The following is an 11,760-nucleotide window of genomic DNA, read 5'->3' as shown; positions in this document are numbered from 1 at the left end:
GACCTTACCGTGAAATGCCTACTAACACGCCTTTAATCAACAATGCAATTCAAGAAATAGTTAAGAATATATTTACTAAATAAATTAAAGTAAGTAAAAAAAATCAATCAAGAAGTAACACAAGGAAATTACATAAGAATAACAAAGCTATATACAGGAGGTACCGGTACTGAGTCAATGTGCGGGGGTACAGGTTAGTCAAGGTCATTTGTAAAGTGACTATGCATAGATAATAAACAGCGAGTAGCAGCAGTGGGGCGGCGGGCGCAATTTAAATAGTCCGGGTGTCCATTTGATTAACTGTTCAGCAGATATGGCTTGGGGGTAAAAGCTGTTAAGGAGCCCTTTTTTCCTATACTTGGCTCTCCGGTACCGCTTGCCATGTGGTAGCAGAGAGAACAGTCTATGACTTGGGTGACTGGAGTCTTTGACAATTCTTTGGGCCTTATTCTGACACCGCCTAGTATATAGGTCCTGGATGTCAGGAAGCTTGGCCCCAGTGATATACTTGGCCGTACGCACTACCCTCTGTAGTGCCTTATGGCATACAGTACCATTCAAAGGTTTGGACACACCTACTCATTCTAGGGTTTTTCTTTATTTTTACTATTTTCTACATTGTAGAATAATAGTGAAGACATCAAAACAATGGAATAACACATATGGAATCATGTAGTAACCAAATGAGTATTAAACAAATCAAAATATATTTTTTAAATTTTTAAAAGTAGCCACCCTTTGCAAAGCTGTCAAGTCAAAGGGTGGCTAATTTGAAGAAAAGGGCAGTGTGGAGTGTGATTGAGATTGCGTCATCAGTGGATCTGTTGGGACAGCATGCGAACTGGAGTGGGTCTAGGGTTTCCGGCATGATGGTGTTGATGTGAACCATGACCAGCCTTTCAAATCACTTCATGGCTACCAACGTGAGTGCTACGGAGCAGTAATCATTTAGGCAGGTTACCTTTGCTTACTTGGGCACAGAGTCTATAGTGGTCTGTTTGAAACGTAGGTATTACAGACTCGGTCAGGGAGAGGTTGAAAATGTTAGTGAAGACACTTGACAGTTGGTCCGTGCAGGTTTTGAGAACACGTCCTGGTAACCCGTCTGACCCCGCGGCTTTGTGAATGTTCACCTGTTTAAAGGTCTTGCTCACATCGGCTACAGAGAGTGTGATCACACAGTCTTCCAGAACAGCTGGTGCTTTCAAGCATAAAAGGCATTTAGCGCGTCTGGTAGGCTCGCGTCACTGGGCAACTTGTGGCTGGGTTTCACGTTGTAGTCCGTAATATTGTTCGTCCTAGCAAAACAGAGTCCTGTAGTGTAGCATCCGCGTCATCTGACCACTTCCGTATTAAGCGAGTCACTGGTAATGCCTGCTTTAGTTTTTGCTTGTAAGCAGGAATCAGGAGGATAGAATTATGGTCAGATTTGCCAAATGGAGGGTGGGGGAGAGCTTTGTACGGGTCTCTGTGTGTGGAGTAAAGGTGGTCTAGAGTTTTTTTTCTCCTCTGGTTGCACATGTGACCTGCTGGTAGAAATGTTGCAAAACTGATTTATGTTTGCCTGCATTAAAGTCCCCAGCCACTGGGAGCACCGCTTCTGGATGAGCATTTTCTTGTTTGCTTATGGCCTTATACAGCTGGTTGAGTGTGGTGTTAGTGCCAGCATCAGTCTGTGGTGATAAATAGACGGCTACGAATAATATAGATGAGAACTCTCTTGGTAGATATTGTGGTCTACAGTTTATCATAAGGTACTCTACCTCAGACGAGCAATACCTCAAGACTTCTTTAATATTAGACATTATGCACCAGCTGTTATTTATAAATAGACACACACCCCCACCCCTTGTCTTACCAGACGTAGCTTCTTCTCTGTTCTGCCGGTGCATGGAAAATCCCGCCAGCTCTATATTATCCGTGTCGTCGTTCAGCCACAACTCAGTGAAACAAGATTTTACAGTTTTTAATGTGCTGTTGGTAGGATAATCTTAATCGTAGGTCATCAATTTTATTTTCCAATGATTGCACGTTAGCTAGTAGAACGGATGGACCTTGGGAGTTGTCTCGCGGGCCTACGGATTCTCAGAAGTCAGCCCGACCTGTACCCCCATTTCCTCCGTCTTTCCTTCACGCAAATGACGGGGATTTGGGCCTGTTCCCGGGAAAACAGTATATCCTTCTCGTCGGACTCGTTAAAGGAAAAAGCTTCTTCCAGTTCAAGGGGAATAATCGCTGTTCTTATGCCCAGAAGATATTTTGTTAGCTCAAAAGAGAAGCCCACTTTGGTCTACTCACCCGGTACTATTAGGTCAAATGTGAATTCCATAAACTTGAATACCCCCTCGGTTTTCAAATCACATAGAGGGCATGGGCTGTTGCACGATAGCAACCAAAGCCCATGTTAGTCAGTTTATAACATTCCATCATTGATTACTCTGAGAGTTTCTCATACTGACATTGGCTGCGGCCTCAGGCCCTTTGATGCCAACCTTGGAAAAGTAATTCCAATTTCTCCTTTCTCCTCTATTACAAATAGTGATAGACCAAATTGTGCAGTTCTATGCAATCATATAGCCATACCAACTATATCAATATCAAACATCAGACATGATGCAACTGCCTATTGAACATAGCTTGTTTGAGTTGGAGGCTTCATGTGGCTTTAAACATCGTAAAGGGCTTGGGTTGATGCATCTTAACATTAGGAGCTTACTTCCTAAACTGGATAACATCAAGATCTGGCTATGCAGATAAATCCAGAAATTCTGGTGTTGTTTGAATCTTGGATCTCTGGGGACATTCTGAACTCTGATATTAACTTTGAGGGTTACAATGTGTTCAGAGCTGACAGACAGGGTGGAGTGGCCATTCTTATTTTTTTTTTAAATTCTATGTGTCTTTACTGAAATTCATTTACCTTGCCAACAAATGTGAGCAACAATCCTTAAGCCTTTGTCTGGGGAAACATTTATGCATAACTGTTATAGGGGTCTTACCGTCCTCTCTCGGCTAACCTTTGTGCACTCGAGGAGTTATGTAGTTTGTTGTCGTCTTTGACTAAATCAGAAGTTTGGGAGACCTAAATTATGATTGTGAAATAGAGGCTTCAGACAATCTAAAAGACACGTGTAATGATCCAAACCTAACCTAGCTGGTGACTAAGCCTACACAGCCCAACCCTAAAGATCCTTCAATGTAAACATTGATTTCATTCTAACGAATATGTTACGCCCCTGAAAACAGGGGAGAAATAATCACGAGAGTGATACGGTGTTGTATTCTCAAGTCAACATTTAGTTCAATCATTCCACAAAAGTAACACATTACATAACAGAAAACCCATTATACAAATAACACAGCAAAATATCTTATTAACAACACGCATGTTCATTCACAATCGACATAAAATGGCAGCTACTCTCAGTACGATGCTATCCTTCACTTCAACCGAGCAGGGCTAATATTACTCTCTTCAAACTTAACTCTAACTTCCTCAAGACGTTACTAAAACACACCTTAAACACTCTTGACATGTTCGCTAGTTATAACATTTAAATTACTATTTTTATCATCAATAAAGTACCTGAAAACAAGGGAGAAATAATCACGAGAGTGATACGGTGTTGTATTCTCAAGTCAACATTTAGTTCAATGAGAAAAGACCGCGAATTTCCCCAGGAATATGGGTGGAGACCAGAGCAATCGATCTCCGGCTCATAGATTAAGAGCATTTCGTAGATCACAGATTAACACTTTTAGGCACTACAAAATAAAGTAATCAATATAACGTTTACACATTACTCTCACAATTCGTACCCTTTGACAGGTTTGAACTTTAACACAATTATATGAATGTTATCAATCTCTATCAACTAATACTGAATGCATCTTTTTAACCTTAGATGTTTTAAGATCCTCACATACTATGAACTTACTAATACTTTTCAATGTATAACAGGCTATGAATATGTCCTTTAACCTGTCACACTCTCCCCGACAAAATAAATGTTGTCCCAACATTACCAACATTGTCTTCTTCAACAGTTCGTATCTGGACCTAGAAAATCCTCTTCTGTAAGGTAGTACTTGAGCAGAGGTCAAGGGTCACAGTTCAAATATAACTAACAAGTTATATTCACAGTCCATATCTGTTGACCAGCTATATAACATAAGCAGTATTTCTCATACTATTGATCAACAGTCCATCAATTTTAATGATCTATATGCATAGTCTGCAAATGGTCTCTTTTGACAGTCTGTGAAATCTGACAGTAGTCCATGGTCAAACATGTCAACTCTGTAGCCTCATGTTTGCTGAAGCCCATCCATGTAAGGTGGCTGAAAGTAACATTGCTGTAGTGATGGCAGCCATGGAACCAGTCCTGGTGCAGAGTAGACAGGGAACAACTGTGGCAGTGGCTGTATACTGTAGCAGGAAGGGATACCAAGCTGATCATAGGTGATACGTCTTGGAGGGTGTCTCTCTCTTTGTGGCAGCTGGTAGGCTGGTTCCCCAGGTTCAGCAGCATCAGTATATGAAGGAAAGGCACTTGGTGGACGATCATCAGGCAAATTTTCAGCCGGCAAGTTACTCTCCTCAGCAGGCAGGTCTTTAACTGTTGTTGTCTCCTCCAGCCGCTTTTCAACAAGAGGCTGTGCTGGTAGCGTATCAGGGACTGGCACTGCAACTGTCCGTTTCACTGTTGGGGGCCTGTGTTCCCACTCTCTCGCTGGTTCAGCATTCCTCTCCTCAGGTACTGTAGGAGATGTGGGAACCTGTAGCGGCTCATGATGAAGGTCATATTCATCCCCACTGTCTTCATCAGAATCTAGAGTCTGTGATGCAGGCTGGTGTCTCCTCGTTTTCTGACTTTTGTCCACTTTGGTCATTTCTGGTTGTGTCTCAAAAGGTAAGTGGTCACAGGACATGAGCAGATTTCTGTGCAGGACCCTGGAGCGTCCCCTACCCTTTTCTGGTCTCAATTCATAAATCGGCAGGTCTGAACCCATTTGTCTCACCACTGTGTGAATTGTATCTTCCCAATAGTTACGGAGTTTTCCTGGTCCTCCTCTTGGTGTCAGGTTTTTAATCAGAACTCGCTCGCCAGGCTGTAGCACTGAACTCCTAACTTTAGTGTCATAGTACTTCTTACTTCTTTCAGCGGCTTTCTGAGCATTTTCATTTGCAATGGCGTATGCTTCTTCCATCCCTCGTTTCCAGTTCTCCACGTATTCTCGCTGGTTACTGGAACCTGCCTCTGTGCACAATCCCAAAGAGCATATCAACTGGAAGCCTGGGTGATCTCCCAAACAGAAGATAAAATGGTGAATAGCCAGTCACTTCGCAACGGGTGCAGTTATAGGCATAAACCAGTTTGTTCAGAGACTCCTTCCAGTTTGACTTTTGTGTCTCAGTTAGTGTCTTTAACATTTGCAACAATGTTCTGTTCATGCGTTCCGCTTGACCGTTTCCCATCGGGTGATAGGGTGTTGTCCTGGACCCCGCCATGCCACTGAGTTTCTTTAACTGATGGAACAACTGATTTTCAAATTCTCCCCCTTGGTCATGGTGGATGCGGGACGGGAACCCAAACTTCAGGGCAAAGTCATTGAAGATGAGATTTGCAGCAGTTTTACCTGACTTTGATGTGGTGGCGTAGGCTTGAGTGAAACGTGTAAAATGATCACCAATCACGAGGATGTACTCATATCCCCCTTTGCATCTGTCGAGATGAAGGAAGTCTATACATACCAGTTCAAATGGCTGTGTTGTCACAATGTTTGTCAGAGGAGCTCTTGTTGCATGGGCTGGCTTTTTCTGCTTGACACAGCTACAAGTTTTAGTCACATAGTGCTCGATGTCAGATTGCATATATGGCCAGAAGAAGCGGTCACGTACTAGTGATACAGTGCGGTCAGTACCTTGGTGTCCCATGTTATTGTGCAACTCTTCCATCACTTTACCTTTGTACTGCTCTGGTAGAACTAACTGCTTGCAGGCTGTAGTGATTCTGTACAGAATGCCATCACTGTCTATTGTCAATTTGTCCCATTCTCTGAATAGGCATTTTGTCTTTGAACTGAATTTCTTTTGCTCTTTAACTGGCGGTTTGGAACCCGACAGTTTGAAATTGAGCACAGGACGGATGACCGGATCAGATTCTTGTGCTTCTCTTATCCCATCTTTTGGGATCGAGCTGGTTGTTGCAGTGGTTGTCTCACCTTCAGCTGATACTGACATAGATACAGTTGAAAATGACCAAGGTACAACAGCCTCTTTCTGTACCTCAACTGCTTGTATCGTGGCGGCAATGGTGTCTGGTGGAAGCTCCTCAGAACATTCTCTCATCAGTGACTCTACATCCAGTGGCATCCTTGACAAAGCATCTGCATCACCGTTCTCTCTGCCTGGCCTGTACTTTATTGTAAAGTGGAAATCAGCCAAGTCTGCAACCCACCTGGAAGTGGTTGCGTTCAGTTTTGCAGTAGACAGAATGTAGCAGAGCGGGTTGTTATCGCTGTATACAGTGGAGGTCGGAGCATAGTACAAATAGTCATGGAACTTATCAGTGATTGCCCATTTTAGAGCTAGAAATTCTAGCTTGCTCGAGTGGTAGTGACAGTTCTTCTCAGCTGCTGTTAAAGTTCGAGAGCCATAAGCAATGACCCTAAGCTTCCCCTCTTGCTTTTGATAAAGAACTGCTCCCAAGCCTTGGTGTGACGCATCAGTGTGTACAACAAATGGCTGAGTGAAATCAGGGAAACCTAAAACTGGTGGGTGAAGCAAACACTCAATCAGCTGTTCAAGTGCCTGTTGATGCTGGTCAGTCCACAGGATTGGCTTGTTTGAGGGCACCACATGACTTACTTTCTTTGTTTTTGTTTTCCGTGGGTGGTCAGGTAATTTCTCTGAATCTGCTTTCAGGAGGTCATACAGGCAGCTGGCACTCCTAGAAAAGTCTTTGATCTACTGTCTGTAGTAAGTGAGTAAACCAAGCATTTTTCTGAGCTGGCCCACAGTCTCTGGTCTGATTTCTTTCAATGCTCTTACTGCTTCAAAATCCGCTGGGTCAACTCGGCTGCCCTCTGCAGACACTATTCTGCCCAAATAACGGACCTGGGGTTTAAAGAGATCACACTTACTTGGTTTGAGTTTAATGCCATACTCTCTGAGACGCTGCAAAACTTTTCGCACATCATTCACATGGTTGTCGAATGTTTTACTGAAAACTAGCGTGTCGTCCAGATAAGGAATGCAGATGTTATCCCGGAGCCCTTCCAAACACTCCTCCATACACCGCTGAAAAGCTGCAGGAGCGTTCATGAGGCCGAATGGCATACGTATCCACTCATAGAGTCCCCATGGTGTCACAAATGCTGTCAGTGGTCTGCTTTCTTCAGAGATGAACCCCTGGTGATACGCTTTCCCCTGATCTAAGAGGGAGAACCAGGAATTACCACCTAAACTGTCCATGATGTCTTGTACCCGAGGGATGGGCTGGCGGTCGGGATGTGTCTTTCTGTTCAGGTCTCTGTAATCTATACACAACCGGAGGGTCCCGTCCTTCTTACGAACGCACACGACAGGTGAAGAATATGAAGAGTTTGACTTCCTAACCCAGCCCTGGTCTATGAGGTCATAAATGTAACCCTTAATCTCCTGATACAGTGGCCTGGGCACTGACATGTATGTGCGCTTTACTGGTTCAGAGTCCGTTAGAGAAATAGTCATTTTCAATCGTTCAATGCAGCCAATGTCATTGTCTGCTCTGGAGAAGGAGTGACAAACAAAACTTAAAGGTTACACTGCAAGAGTCCAGCGTCGAGTCTTCTTGTGAGCAAACTCATTTATTTGTCTTTAAATTAACATTTCTAGCTAACTGGTTTGCAATTGAAAGGATGGCAAGGCTGTTCAACCTGTCTTGGCACATTGTAGACCTTAGATAGTTCTTTATACCTTTCAGCTTACTGAAGGCACGTTCACCTCCACCAACTGTTACAGGCATTGTGCAGAACATTCGCAGTGCAATGCACACCTCTCCAAAAATGCTCTGTAGCTGCATCTTGTGGGTGGCATTTAGGAGCTCTACAGGAGAAAGATCATCTGAAAAAGTGGCACCATTTTGTGTCATTAAACGTCGCACTTCATTTTCAAATCCATCTGTGAGATATTTGGAGTACTTGTTTCTCAATTTGTGGCAAGATAGGAAAATGACTGAAACACGAATTTAGTTAACTGTAAGTATTGGTGAACACTTCTCTTGCCTATAACTGCAATTGTGTGGAACCGCATGTCCAAATGACTGATTATACTATCCAGAGCCACATAAAACACTGTTGCGAAATCCAGTGTCTGACATCTGTTCATCTGCTGTCATCTTCAGTCTCATCAGGGAAACGTTTTCTTTTTTTTCTGGCGGCTCCTCTGTTCACTGTGAAACTGAGTAGTTCCACCCATTTCATTTGCCACCGTGGAGGCTTCTGCCAGAAGAGCGTCCCATTGATTACACAGAGCCTGTATATCTTCCTGTAGTGCCTTAATGTGAGCTGCTTCCATGTCCAGAGAAATATTTCCTGACTGAAGAATTAGGCTTCTATTATCAATACACTGCAAAACTTTTACCCAGAAAGTGAGCAGGAAGATTGCCTTGAAAGACATGAAGATGCTTTTCAGACCTTTTGCCTCAGGTTTGGCTTAGTTTGTTAGACTGCAGGTAGCAAGAAGCATGTCTAGGGCCTTGATGATAGTAAATGAGTTGCCACTGGTCGGACAGCAGCAATACGACACACTGCATTGCGTGTCTGAAAGGCGGTTAAGACAGCAGCCAGTCTTTTCATTGAGAATGGCACAGTGCTCTGGGCAGGCATTGAACAGATTATAAAGACGATTCACACAGCCAAAAAAGGTTCATAATTCTGGGCACGACTAAGCTGCATGTACACCCACAAGATTAAGAGTTATGGAGGCACAAGGTGAGTATGTGGCCAGTGGATTCTTTTGCAGTATGTGTGCTTGAACTCCCTTCACTTTCCAAATCAAATAACATTTTATTGGTCATACACACATGGTTAGCAGATGTTAATGCGAGTGAAGTGAAATGCTTGTTCTTCTACTTCCGACAGTGCAGTAATATCTAACAATTCCCCAACAACTACCTAATACACACAAATCTAAAGTGGTGAATGAGAATATGTACATGTAAGTATATGGATGAGCGATATAAATGGTATAAAATACAGCATATACACGTGATATGAGTAATGTAAGCTCTGTAAACATTATTAAAAGTGGCATTATTTAGAGTGGCATTGTATAACGTGACTAGTGATCCATTTATTAAAGTGGCCAGTGATTGGGTCTCAATGTAGGCAGCAGCCTCTGAATGGGGGGTGGTCTCCCTCCACTGGTTGCACAGCGAAATAACCGGAGTAGCTTACCCAGGGGCGTTGCCAAAATTAAAACCTACCGGGCCCCTAACATAGAAATCAGAATGTTTCAGATTGTGATAACGTACTGAACAATGTGTAATTAAATGTACTAACTATAACGCTTCTGCTGCTCTATATTGCAATTGTGCAACTTCTCGTTTTCACCTTCATCCTTTGCCAATATTAACAGTAATGCAAACATTTACGGTTCCTAATGTTAAAAGTTGTCTGTGTCATGAGGATTTTTACAATGCTTTATTATAATATATGGTATTGTAGTCAGTTTTAATGAAGAAATTACCAATGATCCATGTTTCAGATGATAAAAATGCGTAATAAGTTATTTAAACAAGGCTAACCCTCTTCTGCCCTATGCATAATTCCTAAATATATGCCTGAATAACATGCACACACACAAACAAAATCCTGAAGTATGTGGACTGCAGGCATAAATGTGGTACCTACAGAGAACAAGCATCTGTGAAACTAACTGTCGTGTCAAGACATTATGTGGGCATTCCCGAGTAAGTTCAACAGGAGATATACTCTGAAACAGTATTTTGCCCATCCCCGGGCAAGCTTGGGTAGAACAGGGTTTAAGGCATTTTGTCCTTGTGTTTGTTCCCTGTAAACAAAACTTAAAGGTTACACTGCAAGAGTCCAGCGTCGAGTCTTCTTGTGAGCAAACTCATTTATTTGTCTTTAAATTAACATTCCTAGCTAACTGGTTTGCAATTGAAAGGATGGCAGGCTGTTCAACCTGTCTTGGCACATTGTAGACCTTAGATAGTTCTATATACCTTTCAGCTTACTGAAGGCACGTTCACCTCCACCAACTGTTACAGGCATTGTGCAGAACATTCGCAGTGCAATGCACACCTCTCCAAAAATGCTCTGTAGCTGCATCTTGTGGGTGGCATTTAGGAGCTCTACAGGAGAAAGATCATCTGAAAAAGTGGCACCATTTTGTGTCATTAAACGTCACACTTCATTTTCAAATCCATCTGTGAGATATTTGGAGTACTTGTTTCTCAATTTGTGGCAAGATAGGAAAATGACTGAAACACAAATTTAGTTAACTGTAAGTATTGGTGAATACTTATCTTGCCTATAACTGCAATCGTGTGGAACCGCATGTCCAAATGACTGATTATACTATCCAGAGCCACATAAAACACTGTTGCGAAATCCAGTGTCTGACATCTGTTCATCTGCTATGTCATCTTCAGTCTCATCAGGGAAACGTTTTCTTTTTTTTCTGGCGGCTCCTCTGTTCACTGTGAAACTGAGTAGTTCCACCCATTTCATTTGCCACCGTGGAGGTCCCATTGATTACACAGAGCCTGTATTTCTTCCTGTAGTGCCTTAATGTGAGCTGCTTCCATGTCCAGAGAAATATTTCCTGACTGAAGAATTAGGCTTCTATTATCAATACACTGCAAAACTTTTACCCAGAAAGTGAGCAGGAAGATTGCCTTGAAAGACATGAAGATGCTTTTCAGACCTTTTGCCTCAGATTTGGCTTTGTTTGTTAGACTGCAGGTAGCAAGAAGCATGTCTAGGGCCTTGATGATAGTAAATGAGTTGCCACTGGTCGGACCGCAGCAATAGGACACACTGCATTGCGTGTCTGAAAGGCAGTTAAGACAGCAGCCAGTCTTTTCATTGAGAATGGCACAGTGCTCTGGGCTGGCATTGAACAGATTAGAAAGACGATTCACACAGCCAAAAAAGGTTGATAATTCTGGGCACGACTAAGCTGCATGTACACCCACAAGATTAAGAGTTATGGAGGCACAAGGTGAGTATGTGGCCAGTGGATTCTTTTGCAGTATGTGTGCTTGAACTCCCTTCACTTTCCAAATCAAATAACATTTTATTGGTCATACACACATGGTTAGCAGATGTTAATGCGAGTGAAGTGAAATGCTTGTTCTTCTACTTCCGACAGTGCAGTAATATCTAACAATTCCCCAACAACTACCTAATACACACAAATCTAAAGTGGTGAATGAGAATATGTACATGTAAGTATATGGAGGAGCGATATAAAAATGGTATAAAATACAGCATATACACGTGGTATGAGTAATGTAAGCTCTGTAAACATTATTAAAAGTGGCATTATTTAGAGTGGCATTGTATAACGTGACTAGTGATCCATTTATTAAAGTGGCCAGTGATTGGGTCTCAATGTAGGCAGCAGCCTCTCGGAGTTAGTGATTGCTGTTTAGCAGTCTGATGGCCTTTCAGTCTCTCGGTCCCTGTACTGACCTCGCCTTCTGGATGGTAGCGGTGTGAATAGGCAGTAGCTCGGGTGGTTGATGT

This window comes from Oncorhynchus nerka, linkage group LG4, assembly GCF_034236695.1.
Source record: "Oncorhynchus nerka isolate Pitt River linkage group LG4, Oner_Uvic_2.0, whole genome shotgun sequence".
In the NCBI taxonomy this organism is placed as follows: Eukaryota; Metazoa; Chordata; class Actinopteri; order Salmoniformes; family Salmonidae; genus Oncorhynchus; species Oncorhynchus nerka.
The sequence above is the reverse complement of the archived record's forward strand: the minus strand, read 5'-3'. Positions refer to the sequence as shown.